This window comes from Sphaerodactylus townsendi, linkage group LG02 (assembly GCF_021028975.2).
Source record: "Sphaerodactylus townsendi isolate TG3544 linkage group LG02, MPM_Stown_v2.3, whole genome shotgun sequence".
NCBI classification, from domain to species: domain Eukaryota; kingdom Metazoa; phylum Chordata; class Lepidosauria; order Squamata; family Sphaerodactylidae; genus Sphaerodactylus; species Sphaerodactylus townsendi.
Genome location: NC_059426.1, coordinates 18,329,761 through 18,346,744, shown reverse-complemented (window position 1 = coordinate 18,346,744; position 16,984 = coordinate 18,329,761).

Sequence of the window (16,984 nt, the reverse complement as noted above, 5' to 3'; positions counted from 1 at the left end):
TGACATTGAATCTAGCAATTGTGAAGGCTCTCCTTGAGCAGGGGTTAGTTAGAAAATATAAGTAGTGGGCCATGCGACCCTGCTTAAATAGAATTAAAAATTGTGTGGGAGAGCAAGTTCTTTTAGCTGCTAGATACAGTTCTGCAAATTCCCAATCTAAGAGTCGGTCTTTGAGTAGTTTGTACGCTTCTGAGCAGGAAAGAGAGTAGAGTGATTCAAGAGACAAACCGATAGATACAATTTTATTTTCAATCAGAGAAAACCAGGGGTTAGCCTGTGTGTCTGGGAGTATTAAGGAAACAAGGGAATGTTCAGATGGAAGATAATGAAGACGCAGCCAAAATCTAAAAGCTCTAAGCCAGACTTTAAGTTCCAAGGAATTTTGCCCAACTTCCAAACATAGGTTTATTAAAATTGAAGCAGTAAGCCATAATGGTCCTAGGAAGATGCATCCTAAACCCCTACTCACCCTCCAGCCACCAACAAGAGCCAGAATTACTGAGTCAATATAAGAAGAAGAAGAGAAGAAGAGTTGTTTGATACCTTAGTTTTCTCTCCTGTAAGGGATCTCAAAGCTGGCTCCTTGTGAGGAAAGTGGAGCTAAGAGAATTCGAAGAGCCCAAGATCACCCAACAGGCTTCATGTGGAGGAGCAGGGAGAGAAATCTAGTTCACCAGATAAGCGTCCGCTGCTCATGTGGAGGAGTGGGGAATCAACCCTGGTTCTCTAGATTAGACTCTACCGCTATTAACCACTATACCACGCTTGCCTACTGGCTTGGACCAAAGATCCATTTAGGATACTTTTTGGCCAACCCAATGGCTTCAGGAAGCCCACTAGAAGCAACCTGCCCACTGCCATCCCTCCAGCAACTGATATTCAGGGATATCCCTCTGAACATAGTGATTCCATCCAGACACCATAGCCAATAGTTGTTAATAGATCTTTCCTCCATGAATTGGTCTTGTCTTTCTTGAAAGCCGTCTACGCCAGTGACCACCACCACATGCCTTGGCAGTGGATTCTGCAAGTCTCAGTGGCATTCTATACAATCATTGTGTGAAGACGAACTGCCTGTGGTCCAACCTTCATCATAGGCCAATCAAATTCATTGTGTCATCAAGTCAAGTTTGCCATTGCTTTCCTCTGCCTACTGATCCTGATATTCCTTGGTGGTCTCCCATCCACGTACTAACCAGAGCGGACCCTTCTTAGTTTCTGAGATCTGGCAAGACCAGACTAGCCCGAACCATCCAGATCAGGGCTTCAACTCATTGAGTGGCCCCAAATTCTAGAACTATGGAAGAAGGAGCAAATGTTTCTGTCTTCATTGTCCACAGGCCAGTCACCATCACACCTAATTTGGAATGATTGTCTCAGGGTGTGGATCAAAAGAAATCCACACAATGGGACCATGAAAAGATGTGGGTATTTTTCGACATGCCTGGAAGAAGCTCAAGTATACAGAAAGAAAATATGAAGAGTACAAAAAATTCATTGGAGGATTAAGAAAATATCTGAAAATTAAAGAAGAAGAAGAAGAAGAAGAAGAAGAAGAAGAAGAAGAAGAAGAAGAAGAAGAAGAAGAAGAGGAGGAGGAGGAGGAGGAGGAGGAGGAGGAGGAGGGAGGGAAGAGGAGGAGGAGGAGGAGGAGTTTGGATTTATATCCCCCCTTTCTCTCCTGCAGGAGACTCAAAGGAGCTTACAATCTCCTTGCCCTTCCCCCCTCACAACAAACACCCTGTGAGGTAGGTGGGGCTGAGAGAGCTCCGAGAAGCTGTGACTAGCCCAAGGTCACCCAGCTGGCGTGTGTGGGAGTGTACAGGCTAATCTGAATTCCCCAGATAAGCCTCCACAGCTCAGGCGGCAGAGCTGAGAATCAAACCCGGTTCCTCCAGATTAGATACACAAGCTCTTAACCTCCGACGCCACTGCTGCTCCTGATGAAGCAATGTCTTCCAAAAGAAAAGAATGCCACTGAGATTACCTGAGATTACTCAGTGAAATTTTGGTGGCCATTTTGGAAGTTGCTAGGCAACCCTCCACGTGGTGACGGGATAATTCCTTGGACTACAACTGATCAGTTCACCTACAGAGATCAGTTCACCTAGATAAAATGGCTGTCTGAAAGGTGGAATCCATGGCCTTATACTCCAATGAAGTTTATCCCTTTCCCAAACTTCACCATCCTCAGACTCCACCCCCAAAATCTCCAGGTTTTTCCCAACCCAGAGCTGGCAACTCAACCCCCAAACAACACTGCCAGATATTCCGTGCTTCAGTTAGCATTAATCCGTGAGAAGAGGGGAAAGAGGCAGGTTAAAAACAGCGAAAGGTAGGAGGAAATGAAGGTAAAGCTGGAAGGACAGTGGCAAAAAACATTACAAAGGGAAAGTTGAAGACAAAGGAGGGGAATGTGGGGTGGGGGGAACCGAGTGAAAACTAGGAGTAGAGGCTGCAAAAGGGAGAAAGGTGGGTGGGTGGGAGTGAAGGAAGGAAGGAAGGAAGGAAGGAAGGAAGGAAGGAAGGAAGGAAGGAAGGAAGGAAGGAAGGAAGGAAGGAAGGAAGGAAGGAAGGAAGGAAGGAAGGAAGGAAGGAAGGAAGGAAGGAAGGAAGGAAGGAAGGAAGGAAGGAGAATAGTATGCAGGAGGTAATGGAGGTCAGAAGGGTGGATAAAAATATAGTTATATGTATAAAATAATGATTAAAGCAGCCCATGCAACAATAGCCTTGGGCTGGAAAGAAAAGAAAAAATAGTCATTTCAGAAATGGCTAGAATATATCTGGGAGCAAGTGACACTTGATATTTTCGATATATTAACCAAAAATAGACATAACAAGATAAACAGAATGAAATTTTGAAGATATGGTTAATATACGTGGACTGGATGAAAGAAGCTCGAGTCAATGAAGAAATATGGGAGAAGAGGCTACAGAGAATGAACTTACGGCTGTTTGTGTGACAAAACTATGAAGAAGATGAAACGGGGGGAGGGAGAAAAGGGGGAAAATGTATTGTTTGAAAACGTATGAAGAAGAAATTATTATATACTGTAAAACTCAAATGATACAATTAAAAAAATTATTTAAAAAATAGAATCCAGGCACTACTGAGGCACAGAAGAAGAAGAGCTTGGATTTATACCCCATTTTTCTCTACCTTTAAGGAGTCTCAAAGCAGCTTACGAACTCCTTCCCTTCCTCTCCCCGCAACAGACACCTGGGAGGTAGGTGGGGCTAAGAGAGTTCTGAGAGAACTGTGACCAGCCCAAGGTCACCCAGCAAGCATCTTGTGGAGGAGCAGGGAAACAAACCTGGTTCTCCAGATTAGAGTCCACCTGCTATTAACCAGTACACCATACTGTGTAGAAAAGTAAGAGAGAGAGAGAAGGAGGAAGAGCCATAAGCTTCACCTTTCTTTATGCAACGTGTGATTGGTGTTTGGAATATGCTGCCACAGGAGGTAGTGATGACCACTAACCTGGATAGCTTTAAAAGGGGCTTGGACAGATTTATGGAGGAGAAGTCGATTTATGGCTACCAATCTTGATCCTCTTTGATTTGAGATTGCAAATGCCTTAACAGACCAGGTGATCGGGAGCAACAGCCGCAGAAAGCCATTGCTTTCACCTCCTGCATGTGAGCTCCCCAAGGCACCTGGTGGGCCACTGCGAGTAGCAGAGAGCTGGACTAGATGGACTCTGGTCTGATCCAGCTGGCTTGTTCTTATGTTCTTATGTTCAGATGTTGGTGTGGCAAGATAAGAGTAGTTTCCGCTCTGCTGAATGAGAGATTTCTCCACCTCCTTCGCTGTCCTTCTGGGCCTCCCAGTTTATATACCTCTATTGAATGTTCGGCAGAAGTACCACAAACATCAACTTGCAGTCAGAATATTTCTGGTGGCCTCAGGAGTAAGACAGATACATCCAGTTGGAGCAGTAGGAAGGTGTGAGTTCACAGACGCCCCCGTGTACAGCCTGTACATCCTGTGAAGGTCTTCTGAACTGGCTGTTGTTTGAATCTTGTCAACTCAGGGGGAACCAAACTGCCTAGTTTCCATTGGGGCTGGATCCAGGATAACACATACAGCCATGGTGGGTCTGGGGCCTCCAGACCAGCCCTGGAATCATTGCTGTCTTAGTGTGAATATTCAGATCAAGTCCAATCTGCAAACCTGCATCTGCGTCGGTAAATGTTTATTATCGCTATTTGAAACGGAACATAGTAGAAGAGTGATCTGTATTTCATTCTCTCTCCTGCATTGCCAATGAATTTGACAGTCGGCTAAGTTTTAATTCCCAAATCTTTCATTTTGCTGTTGGTTTATAGAGCAGAAAGAACACAGTGTTGACTTCAGATACTAGCTTCAGCTAAGCAGTGTGTCAGGGGGATGCTATCTAGGTGATTGAGATACATTCCCAGAACTGTGCAACTGCTAAAAATAACAAATGGCTGCTGCTAAAAAGATAGATGTAACCAGCCTGCTATACATATCCACTGCCATCTGTGCATTCTTTCCTTGATCTTTAGTTTATGGCTTCACATGCTTTGTAGACAACTAGGCTTCCCCAGGTACTCCTGACACATGGGAACTGTGTTACATCCGCTATCTCATAGGGCAGGAAGCCAGGTGGCTTTCTCTTGCTATCTGCCACTGACAGTGGGGTGCCTTACCTTCATGACTGTCTTACCCCATAGGTGCCTAGTAGGCCTCTACGATCTGCGGAGGCAAATTTGCTGGCAATTCCTCGCCCCTCAATGATGCAACTGGCCTCTACCCAGGCCAGGGCTTTTACAGTTCTGGCCCCTGCCTGGTGAAACACTCTTTCACCAGCTGTTAGGGCCCTGTGGGACCTTGGTGAGTTTCGCAGGGCCTGTAAAACTGAGTTGTTCCACCGAGCTTTTGGGGAGGCTGGTCGCGGACTGCTTGCCCCCTCTCGATGCCCTGTACCACATTTTCATACCATCTCTGGCATTGCCTTTGCATTATATTTTTTACCATCTTTGGCATTGCTGGCCTCCTCCCGGACTTAGGATCAGACAACATCAATTAATGAATGAATGTGGGTTTATGATGCTGCTGCTTGTGATTTTAAGGGATTTTAATGTTTAAAGTTTATAATATGTATTAATATTTATTTTTGTACTATTTGTTGTTGTACACCGCCCAGAGCCCCTTGGGGATTGGGCAGTCTATGAAACAACAACAACAACAACAATAATAAATGACCATAATCGACATAGCAGTCCCCGGTGACAGCAGGGTCATTGAAAAATAAAATGAGAAGGTCACTAGATACCGCGATTTGAACATCGAGCTTCAGCGCCTATGGCACAAACCAGCTGAGGTCGTCCCAGTGGTAATCGGCATGCTGGGCACCATCCTGAAAACACTAGGGCAGCACTTGAAACATCTTCGAATTGACAAAATTAACATCTGTCAAATTCAGAAGGCAGCCCTGCTGGGATCCGCACGAATACTACGCCGATACATTACAACTTCCTAGGCCTCTGGGTGAGGCTCAAATTGTAATGAAGGCCAATGACCAGCTAAAGATCTGGCAGCTGTGAAATCTACAACAACTACAACAACAAGGAAGAGGAAGAAGAAGAAGAAGAAGAAGAAGAAGAAGAAGAAGAAGAAGAAGAAGAAGAAGAAGAAGAAGAAGAAGAAGAAGAAGAAGGAGGAGGAGGAGGAGGAGGAGGAGGAGGAGGAGGAGGAGGAGGAGGAGGAGGAGGAGGAGGAGGAGGAGGACTGTTTTTCACAAACTCTTGGGAAAACAGGAGGGGGATTCTCTACAAAGGATAAAGGGGACTGTGAATAACAGCTTCGTCAGAACTGGCTTTGCCAAGTGTGGCACTTCGACGCCTATTCAATAAACACTACTGATCAATACTTCAGAATCTGTTTATTGGCTTGAGGTTGTGAGACTTAACTCTATGCTTCTGTGCGAGGCCGATTTTGAGTTGTATTCTCTGCGTTAATTTGATATGGAAATCGTCAATGGAGAACTAAGATGGAATCACAAAAGAATGCAGCGTTTAGAGTCTTTCCAGACATACATCGCACACATGTTTCATATCATCTCTTAGCCTTTTGTGTGTGATCTGTTCATGGTCTGTTTCTATTTTTTTTTCACCCCAAAGCCTTCACATACTTTACTTGAAATGTGGTAAGACATGACAAAATAGATATATGCGTCCTTACTGTAAATCAGATTGATCATGATTCGTGTTTCGTCTTCAACACAATATTTCAGCTTCCTCAGGATATGACTCCTTTGACAAACAGCAGCATCAGCACCAGGCTAGGATGATGTGGGGGCGGGCGAAGGAAAGGCATAAGAAGAGGCTGTTGCAAAGGGATAGCTACTCACACCAATCATGCAAATAACCCCCAGACTCCACATAACATATCCTACAGCCAATAATGCTTGTTCACTATCTAACAAATTTCTACAGTCACAAAGCCTAGAACACGGGTGTCAAATTCGTTTGTTATGAGGACCGGACATGACAAAATGTGATTTGGTTGGCTGGGCCCACTGGGAGGGGGGGCTGCCTCAGCTGGCAAGCCCCCAACAGCCTCACCGGCCCAGTTCAGCAATGGGGGAGGTGGTTGGCACGGGGGAGGGGGGGTTGTGGCTGCCTTTGCTGGTGAGCTTACTGCAGGCTCATCAGCCCAGATTGGCATGGGGGAGCTCACCAGGGCAAATTGGGAGTGGGGGTACCTTGCCAGCCCACAGTGGGTTCACCAGCCTTGATCAGGAGTGGGGAGGGGGGTTTCCTCAACTGGCTCACAACCTGATAAGCCCCCCAGGCTCCACCCCGGTCTAGAAACTTGAGTGGAGAAGGAATTTGACAAAAATACAACCAGGGCTCTCAAGAATCCTAATTCTGCAACCAAAACCAGATTCCTCTCCAAGTTCTGCACAGAATCCATCTGCATAAACGCATGAGGCTAAAAACAGCGGCGGAGCTAGCAAACTACCAGGGCGAAAATTTCCGCCAACCGAAATAGATTTGGAAACCATCCCTGAATCTTCCGTGTGATGTATGGGGTGGAATAAATCCTCCTCTAACTACTGAGGAATCTCCTAAACTAACATAATAAGCAATAAGCAGACTGTCAAAGCTAAACTACTTTGCATTTGTTTGCCGAATATTAGACTCCGCTAAAACAAACGGCAGCATTTCTTTTTTTTAAAAGGGAAACTAATACGCTGTCATTTTTTACCTACGGGATAATCCTTCTAGTTCCTGTGTTCCGTTCTCAAAGTAATAAATGTATCTCTGGCTGGGGAGTATGTAATGTTTTAAGCTCCGTTCATTAATAAACTTCTTCCATTCCAGTTTTCTCCTACAGACCTCCCACCCTCTCCCCAGGCCAACCGCTTGGAGCACACCGCCTCTCCTGCACTAACAAGGCCTCATATCCATAGTAATCAGAGCCGGTCCGCTCAGCTCATCCCAAGAGCATCCCACGGCAAATTGGTGATCATTTCTCATTGTGAACGATGACACGGGGCCCATCACCTCGCCATCGGCCGACAGCAGCACCTGCCAATCGCCGTTAAAACAACAAGGAGAGGAATGAGAGCTCTGCCTAAGCCAATCCGGTTTCCTGCTGACTCTAATTACCCAGACGGGAATTGCACAGTTTCTCTCGCCCCCCCCCCCTGCCCCCGTACATGCATCAACTTCCATCTCAAATCTGCTCTGCAGCGGTCTGTATTTTTCTGCTGGTTTTTTCCAGCGTGTGTGCAAGAAAGAGTATGCATCTGTGCACAAGACACACCCGCGCCACTGCTGCTGGCTGGCTGGGGCTCCTAATGAGTCTTGACACTAATGGCTGAGCGAGACAGTGTAATTATATCTCCCCCTCCCCACCGCAAACCTGGCAGGAAATGACCCGAGGCACCTCACACCCTTCCACTCCAAAGAGCCCAGTCATAATGCTTCACCAGCCACACCAGCAGGTCTTCTCTTCCAAGCTCTGCACCGCTCCCGCCGCCTGCCTGTCCGCGGTTCTCTCGGCACTGTTGTGCAGGTGCATGGCAATAAAACTTTTGCGGCCTGACTCGAAACAGTTCAGGTTGACAAAGTTAAGACCTGCAGCAGTGGCGCAGGAGGGTAAGAGCTCGTGTATCTAATCTGGAGGAACCGGGTTTGATTCCCAGCTCTGCCGCCTGAGCTGTGGAGGCTTATCTGGGGAATTCAGATTAGCCTGTGCACTCCCACACACGCCAGCTGGGTGACCTTGGGCTCGTCACAGCTTCTCGGAGCTCTCTCAGCCCACTTACCTCACAGGGTGTTTGTTGTGAGGGGGGAAGGGCAAGGAGATTGTAAGCCCCTTTGAGTCTCCTCCTCCTCCTCCTCCTCCTCCTCCTTCTCCTTCTCCTTCTCCTTCTCCTCCTCCTCCTCCTCCTCCTCCTCCTCCTCCTCCTCCTCTTCAAGTATCTTTCGAGTGTATTTTCCAACTTATTTTCCTAACTAGTTGAGATTTCAAGGTCTAGATTCCCCAAAAAAGTAAAAGGAGGTACAGGAATAGGTGTATGTGTTGCGTGCGTGTTTGTGTGTGTGTGTGTGTGTGTGTGTGTAGCTGCTGTTTAATACAGGCATAACTGAGTGCGCAAGAGAAGTTGGTTTCGTTCCAGACAAGGGGGGAGAAGATGTACAGCTTGTGATTCTGAAATTTCCGTGTTGATTGTAAGTACAGGTGTAAGGAACTGAAGCTATCTACTGAACTGTAAGCTAATTATAGTAAGAAACAGATGTTGTCTGCTAATGAGGAGGTGGAATCTACGAGAAGCATGTTAGCGGGAATTTGTCTGGCTTTGCTTTCTCGTGATGGGTGGCTTGCAGATGAAACAGTCACTTTTCACTGCCACAAACTCTCACATCTAAGCAGGCCATAAACTTCCTATGAACTAAAAAAACACTGTAATGACAAGCAAACCTAAGCACACTTTCCTAGGAGTATGCCCCAGTGAATAATATTGGACCTCTGAGTAAAGCTGTTCAGGAATACTCCCTAAGTCTACAAATCTAAGAACATCTCCTTGGGAGTAAGCCTCACTGAATCAAATGGGATTTACTTCACAGTAGACCTTTTTAGGATTATTGCCTAAGCAGTATGGGCCAGAGATGGAAAAGGAAATGGTGGTATAGCCAGCATGGTGTAGTGGTTAAGAGCGGTGGGTTCTAATCTGAAGAACCGGGTTTTGTAGTCGACCCACGTGGTCAGCGTAAGAACGAGACGAGACGCGGAGATAACATCTGGTGGAGATCGCCAGCAGCGGGAGACCGGAGGTCCGTGTTCCTAGCGAGTCTCCCGTCTGCCGGTTCCTGGCACCTTTTATTGTTATTCCATCGGGGGCGTGTAGGAGGGAGGACCGGGGGGAGTTCCGGGAGAGCGGGAGGTCGGGAGATCATCATGTGATGCATGATCTCATCTGGCTACGTGCGGAGAGGAGCGTAAGCGTCTGAGCCTAATCCTCACCTGGGGGCAAGACCATTGTCCCTGCGCGAAGTGATTAAGCCAAACAGTTCATGACCCGTGACTCGTAGGATGAGGAGTGGGGGGGTGGGATGCGACCAGCAAGGCCGTAGGTCCGTTGGCGTCCCAACGTTCTACCACGGTGCTGCTGGGTCAGCAGTGCATCACTACAGGGTTTGATTCTCCATCCCTCCACATGAAGCCTGCTGGGTGACCTTGGGCTAATCATAGTTCTCTCAGAACTCTCTCAGCCACACCCACCTAACAAGGCGTCTGTTGTGGGGAGAGGAAGGGAAGGAGTTTGTATGCCACTTTGAGATTCCTTATGATTGAGAAAAGCGGGGTATAAATCCAAACTTTTTTTCTTCTTCCTCCACATGAAGTCCGCTGAGTGACCTTGGGCTGGTCACAGTTCTCTCAGAGCTCTCTCAGTCCAACTACCTCACAAGGTGCCTGTTGTGGGAAGAGGAAAAGAAGGAGTTTCTAAGTCACTTTGAGACTCCTCACAGTTGAGAAAAGCAGGGTCTAGCTTCAAACTCTTCTTCATCACTTCTTCCAAAGGCAGGAACCATATCTCACTGCTCTTGTAAATATTTGTCATTTATCTCTTTTTCATTCCATCCAAACTGGGTTGTGATAGAGGTGATGTGTCATTCGTACTAGATACTCCCTGTCTCCTTTAGACACTCTACACAAGTTGAGAAAGAAAAACCAAGGAATCGTCAACAGCAGTCCACCCTGAAGCTGTTGAATTACAATTTAGGCCCTTTCCCCACTCACTGTTTGCTGCGCGCTACTCTGCTTGAGTAGCCGCGGGTCCAACTACTCCCCACTACAGGCGGCTACAATGCAACCGCCCAACTCTCTGCTCTTATTGCCCCTCAGCGGGTCATTTTGGCGTTGCTCAAAAGCGGCCTTTGATGACCCAGCATGAGCGAGCAGTGGGAAAGCAAGGAGAACGACCCCTACAGCTAAAAGGTCCTGGACTGAGGCAAACGGACGTCATTTTATAAGTGGGGAAACGGCCTTAGTGTCCTCAATCAGAGCATGTGCTTTGCCTAGGAAGCATGGCTTTATATGTCACTGCCTTCAATTACTGTCTTTATTTTTACATCCTGGCGTGTCACGCGTGTAGACTAACAATGTGATGTATTTTAAAGCCATAATAAAATTAATAGGTGTTCTTATTCCATGCCCCAAAGCACAAGGATGTACAATTTCAACAAGGATAACAATAAAAAAAACCCACAATGGGCAATTTAAAGTGGCTCGGGGCTATTTTAACTGGCGTTCGTGTTCTTTCGTCTTTTCCAACTCATCAAACATTATTTACTACTCTTCAGAACGAAAGCTTGCTAATAGCATCCACAGCATCTAGCACCCTCATTCATAGGATCTCAGGATACATTGTACAGAATATACCCGAGCACCTTCGTCAGAAACATCGACTGGCCAAATGTTGACATTGTCGCAGTAAACAAATTCAACTCACCTTGGATCTTTCCCCTCTTCCTACCGTGTTTCCCCGAAAATAAGACAGTGTCTTATATTAATTTTTGCTCCCAAAGATGCACTATGTCTTATTTTCAGGGGATGTCTTATTTTTCTGTGTTCTGTTCGTCGGGCGTGCTTCCAAACAAAAACTTTGATACATCTTACTTTCGGGGGATGCCTTATATTTCGCACTTCAGCAAAACCTCTACTACGTCTTATTTTCCAGGGGATGTCTTATATTCGGGGAAACAGGGTAGTAAAGCTGTAACTTTCTTAAATAAAATTTGGATCGTTAATTGAATAAAGAATTAACAGAGTTGAAATCTGCCGAAATGGACCTATGAATAAAGACCTTTCTTGGCATTTTAGGTGACACGCACACTTTCGTGCAAGAGGTGTCATCTCAGAAGAGGCATTCCTTCAAATTTGAAAAAAGGAAAAGGAAATCTTTCCTGAGACGGGGCCTAAGTAGGTACTTGCACTAAAAATAATAATCAACGTTAAAGATTTGCTGCCCAGTTTATTACAATTGTCTTTGTAACTGGCTGACTGACAAAACATTTCAGTTCTTCTTTCTCATCGTCAAAGCTGGTGTAACAAGAGACCTGCTGGATCAGGCCAGTGAGGGTCCATCTTGTCCAACATCCTGTCTCGTACAATGGTCAACCAGTTCCTTTGGAGGGCCAACAGCAGGGCATAGAGGCAGTGGTGGGATCCAACAATTTTAGTAACAGGTTCCCATGGTGGTGGGATTCAAACTGTGGCATAGCGCCAATGGGGCTGGGCGGGGCATGATGGGGGCATGGCCAGGCATTCCGAGGCCCGGGGGCATTCCTGGGCGGGAGGCTGTACTTAAGGATGCAGCCGCTGGCATGGTGGAGTCCTTGGGCTGAGGAAAATGGTCTGCGCGAAGCGCGGGCTGCCACACCTGCGCCGATTGCACCTCCTGCTAGACTGCTTCCAAGTTCTGCGCTACTGCTGAGAGGGAGGCGTAACTCAGGCAAAAATCACGTGGCAAAATCACCAATTAGTAACCCCCTCTCGGCACACACAAATAATTAGTAACCTACTCTCGGGAACCTGTGAGAACCTGCTGGATCCCATCTCTGCATAGAGGCCAAGGCCTTCCCCTGACATTGCTTCCTGGCACTGATGTTAAGATCATGGAAGTTCATGACTTCTCTTATTACGGTGGCCTTCAGGGACAGAATTTGTACATCCAAACTTTCTGTCATCATATGGGAGGAAAGGGCCATTACTTTCCATCATGTCCCTATTTCATTTACACTCACAATGCCTTGTGATCAGTCACAGGAGATGCCTTTCTTACTTATGCATGTGCCAGCTGTCAGAGAAGTCTCCAGGGAAAATGTAGAAGGATTTCTACAACTTTATAATGGGCCGTTCAAGGCAGGATTAGATTTATTATTACCTTTTTTAAAAAAGAGGGACCATGTAAACCTGCAGTTTGTTTCTTCGTTACTTGTTTTCTTTTCTTTTTTCCATGGCTTTCTTTCCTTCTTAGTTTTCCATTTTGTACTTAGTAAATGTGTTTCTTGTGGAAAGATGGAATTTCTTCCCCTATTTATTAATGCTTATCTTCTGAAGCAATCAGTAATATTCCACAGGATCCTTTGGGGCGCTGTGTGGTTTCCGGGCTGTATGACTGTGTTCTGGTAGCATTTTCTCCTGACGTTTTGCCTGCATCTGTGGCTGGCATCTTCAAAGGATCATGAAGAAGAAGAAGAAGAAGAAGAAGAAGAAGAAGAAGAAGAAGAAGAAGAAGAAGAAGAAGAAGAAGAAGAAGAAGAAGAAGAAGAAGAAGAAGAAGAAGAAGAAGAAGAAGAAGAAGAAGAAGAAGAAGAAGAAGAAGAGAAGAAGAAGAAGAAGAGAAGAAGAAGAAAATTTGGATTTATATTCCCCTTTCTCTCCTGCAGGGAGACTCAAGCGAGGCTGACAATCTCCTTGCCCTTCTCGTCACAACAAACACCCTGTGAGGTGGGTGGGGCTGAGAGAGCTCCGAGAAGCTGTGACTAGCCCAAGGTCACCCAGCTGGCATGTGTGGGAGTACACAGGCTAATCTGAATTCCCCAGATCAGCCTCCACAGCTCAGGCGGCAGAGCTGGGAATCAAACTCATGATCCTCTGAAGATGCCAGCCACAGATGCAGGTGAAACGTCAGGAGAAAATGCTACCAGAACACGGTCATACAGCCCGGAAACCACACAACACCCCAGTGATTCTGGCCATGAAAGCCTTTAACAATACAGAGGATCATTTGTTTCAGATATGTAGACCAGGATTCAAAGCAGAATTCAAAGCAGACAAGCCACTCGGAAGATCCCTGGAATGATTTTGTTCAGCTCCAAAGCTCTTGGTGTTCTGATCTGGATGGCCCAGATTAGGCCAATCTCACCAGATCTCAGAAGCTAAGCAGGCCAGACCTGGTAGGCATTTGGATGGGAGACCACCAAGGAATTCCAGGGTCATTATGCAGAGGCAGGCAATGGCAAACCATCTCTGTTAGCCTTTTGCCTTGAAAACCCTATGTCCCCTTCTGCACAGCAAATGTATAATGGGTTGCAGTAGGGATAAAAGAACCCATTTCCTGTCTTCACGTTCACATGCATCCGTGCAGGCAGCAATTGGAGCCCACGGAAACAATCTGGATTGCTGTCACGCATTCGCACGGAGACGCGTCTTTTTTTTAAATTACTTCTCACACGTTGTAGTCGACCCTCGTGGTCAGCGTAAGAACGAGACGAGACGCGGAGATAACATCTGGTGGAGATCGCCAGCAGCGGGAGATCGGAGGTCCGTGTTCCTAGCGAGTCTCTCGTCTGCCGGTTCCTGGCACCTTTTATTGTTATTCTCCGAGCGTGTAGGAGGGAGGACCGGGGAGTTCGGAGAGGAGGTCGGGGAGATCATCATGTGATACATGATCTCATCTGGCTTCACGATGCTTGGAGAGGGCGTCTGAGCCTAATCCTCACCTGGGGCAAGACCATTGTCCCTGCGCACGGTGGTTGAGCCAGGCAGGTCATGACCAGTGACTCATGGGGGATGAGGGAGTGGGGAGTGCGGTGCGACCAGCAGGAGCCGATAGGTCCGTTGGCGTCTAGCGTTCTACTGATTGCTGCTGGGTCAGCAGTGCATCACTACATCTCCTCACTTTTTTACATTTTAGAAAGGGGACCCGAGGAAATGCCCAAAGAGGCGATTTAAAGGGGCGCTTGTCTCCTCCGCCCCCTCCTCAAGCTGACCAAGCTCCTTCCGTAACATTAGAACTTGTGGCTACTTGAGGGTAAAGAGGAAATTCGAGGAGCTTCTTACACGTTACAGGCAATATTGAATGCGCATTGAGCAGAAACAAGATCCGATATAGCAGAGGCACACAATTAAACCAATGCAGAGCTGTACAATAGCACTCCAACCATCCTCCCGGCAGCCAGCTCCAGAGGGCTGACCACCAATGGGGCAAAACATCATACTTCAGATTAGATACAACTTCTTGCAGCTCACGTACTTTTCCTTATGAATCAATTGGGAATTATCAGAAAGATTAAAACAACACATATTATGTACATTCTCACAACCTTGGTGATGTAATAACAACAAGTAATCAATAGCGTACGATTGTCTAGGTGGCAGCGAAGTTCCTGCTGAGGAGGCCAGGGCATCCAGGCCCGGTGGAGGTAGAAGTTGATGGACCCCATGAGGTGGCACAGGCCAGCCGGCCAATAGTCTTAGCATTGTAAGAGGCGAGTCGGGGACTCCCACAAGGGGAGCAAAGGAAACATACTCACGCCCAGCTAGAGCAGCTTCGTCGCTCGACAGAAATTAGGAGGCGGCACGGTGCTGGAGCTCCCGAGGTGAAGCCTGATGCAAAACAATGGTGAAGGCGGCAGTAAGAGTCCCGGCAGGCAGATAGGCCGGGAAGGCAACAACAGTGTCTGATAGCACTACAAAAATTAAGGCATGCAGTAACTTCAATAATCCAGTCGGTCATAGTACTCAACAATAATTCCCTTGGAGGTCGGCTCCAATGGGCATAAAGGAGCAAGGCATCCAGACATTCGTTGGCAACAATATATACAAGACATGCCATGTTTTGTAGATGAAGACATCATATAAATGAAAACAATAAACATAGCTAAACGGTACATAGGCTAGATGTAAGGAGGAAGGCAACCCGTGGTTGCATGATTGTCAATGCATAGCTCTTGCTGTTTGACTACCAAAGCTACAGGCGATGGCGTTAGAGTCCATGGGTTTCTCAAGGTAGGGAGAGCTACTGATAGTCTTTAGCATTGCAGGTTCAGTGACTCTCACGAGCAAGGTTGTGAAGAGAAGGCGTGTTCCGACAATTATTCAAGCTGACTGAAAACAGGAGAGTTCCAGAGGTTAATCTATCCAGAAGGAATGTTCCTGGCTGCAATTCCAAGTTTCAGCCAGGCGAGAGGGAGAGTGGCGGCTGTAGATGAGGAGCAGCGACACACAGCGTCAACCTTTGAACCATAGCTGGCCCAGGCTGCCATTCCCTGGGGGGGGGGGGGGGGCAGCGAGTTCTTGATCTCCGATGGAAGAATGGGTGCACACTGGTTCCAGAGGTCCCCTCCATGCTGGCCCAGGCACAGGGGGGTGATCGGGGCTCTCTCAACAGGCGTGAGGGTCGGATCCTCAGGGGAGGCCCAGCTCCATCTCCCGGGGATAGGAGTTGGCCTGGCATGGCGAGCTGGACTCCTGTATAGAAAAAGCGGCAGCTTTTCCCCAGGGTTTTCGCGTGCTAGCTGGTAGTTAGTTCTTATAGATGACAATGGAAAGCCCGAGCCCTGAGTGGGGAAGCGGAGCAATTTTGATAGAGAATAGAGAAAAGTACTTTGGATATGGTCTGCTGGATGAGACCTTGATTAGGTCAATAGGGGGGGGGAACTACTCCCCTTTCTTTAAATTTGTTTAGCTAGCTTCGTTAGAGCAGTTGGCCCATTCGACGATCACTTACAACATTCAAAGCGTTAAGAGATACAAAGGCAGGGGTACCCGAAGGCTTAGGAGAAGGAGAGGTCATATCCAGGTCGGATGTTTGTTTGTAAAACAATCCCAATCACCGTCTAAGGTGTGGGTTTTGCAAAACAACTTAAACAATTCACAATTATAGTCACTCGTGTAGCATCTATAGGAGAAGATGTAGAAGATGCAAAACAGTTCCTGGGCTTGAGGTTTGATCCGCGGGAGCAAGAGGGTTTGCAAGAACACTATCCAGATCCTAGATCTAGAGGTGGGGTGCGTCAGCCCATTAGAAAGAGAGGGGTGTGCAGAAAGGAAGGCAGAAGGGTTTTGGAAGTCAGCTCTACCTTCCCCTCCCGTGGGGACTTTTAGCGGTTTGAGCTGCTTCCCACTACCTTCACAGCGGAGGCTGTGAAGATAGAGTGTGGCTGAGACCCCTTGGCACTGTGACTAGCCAGGGGCTCAGCAGAAAGAATGTGGGAACATGAAAATGATTTGACTTCATATGTAAACTGCATGCATGTGTGGCAGTGTAGGCTCAGATAGACTGAAGGAAAAAAGGTTCTCAAAGGAGAGGTTTGAAGAAAGAAGTTTGAAGGTTTAAACTAAGATGGGCTGACTTGAAGCAGGTCCCATCGGTATCCTGAGGAACCCTTGCGAGCTGTGTCCCGTTTAAAGGCGGATACTGTAATGGTAGCAACAAGGAGCATTAGCACACATAATCAGAAGGAGAAAAATTTTAATTGAAGCTTTAAGAGCATGGCTTAGAAGCAATGGAAAAATCCCCTATGAGGGAAAACTTTAGGGGTCTCTTGAAAGGGCAAGACATACAGAACATACATGAGCATACAGAGCACATATAAAGTAACAAGGAGGATTACAACTCCTGATTTGAGATCTTGCTCTCTCTACAGTGCAGATTTTTGCTGCCACTGGGAGCTTTGAGCTTAGGGCTTTGCACAGGCGCAGAGGCTATGAGGATCT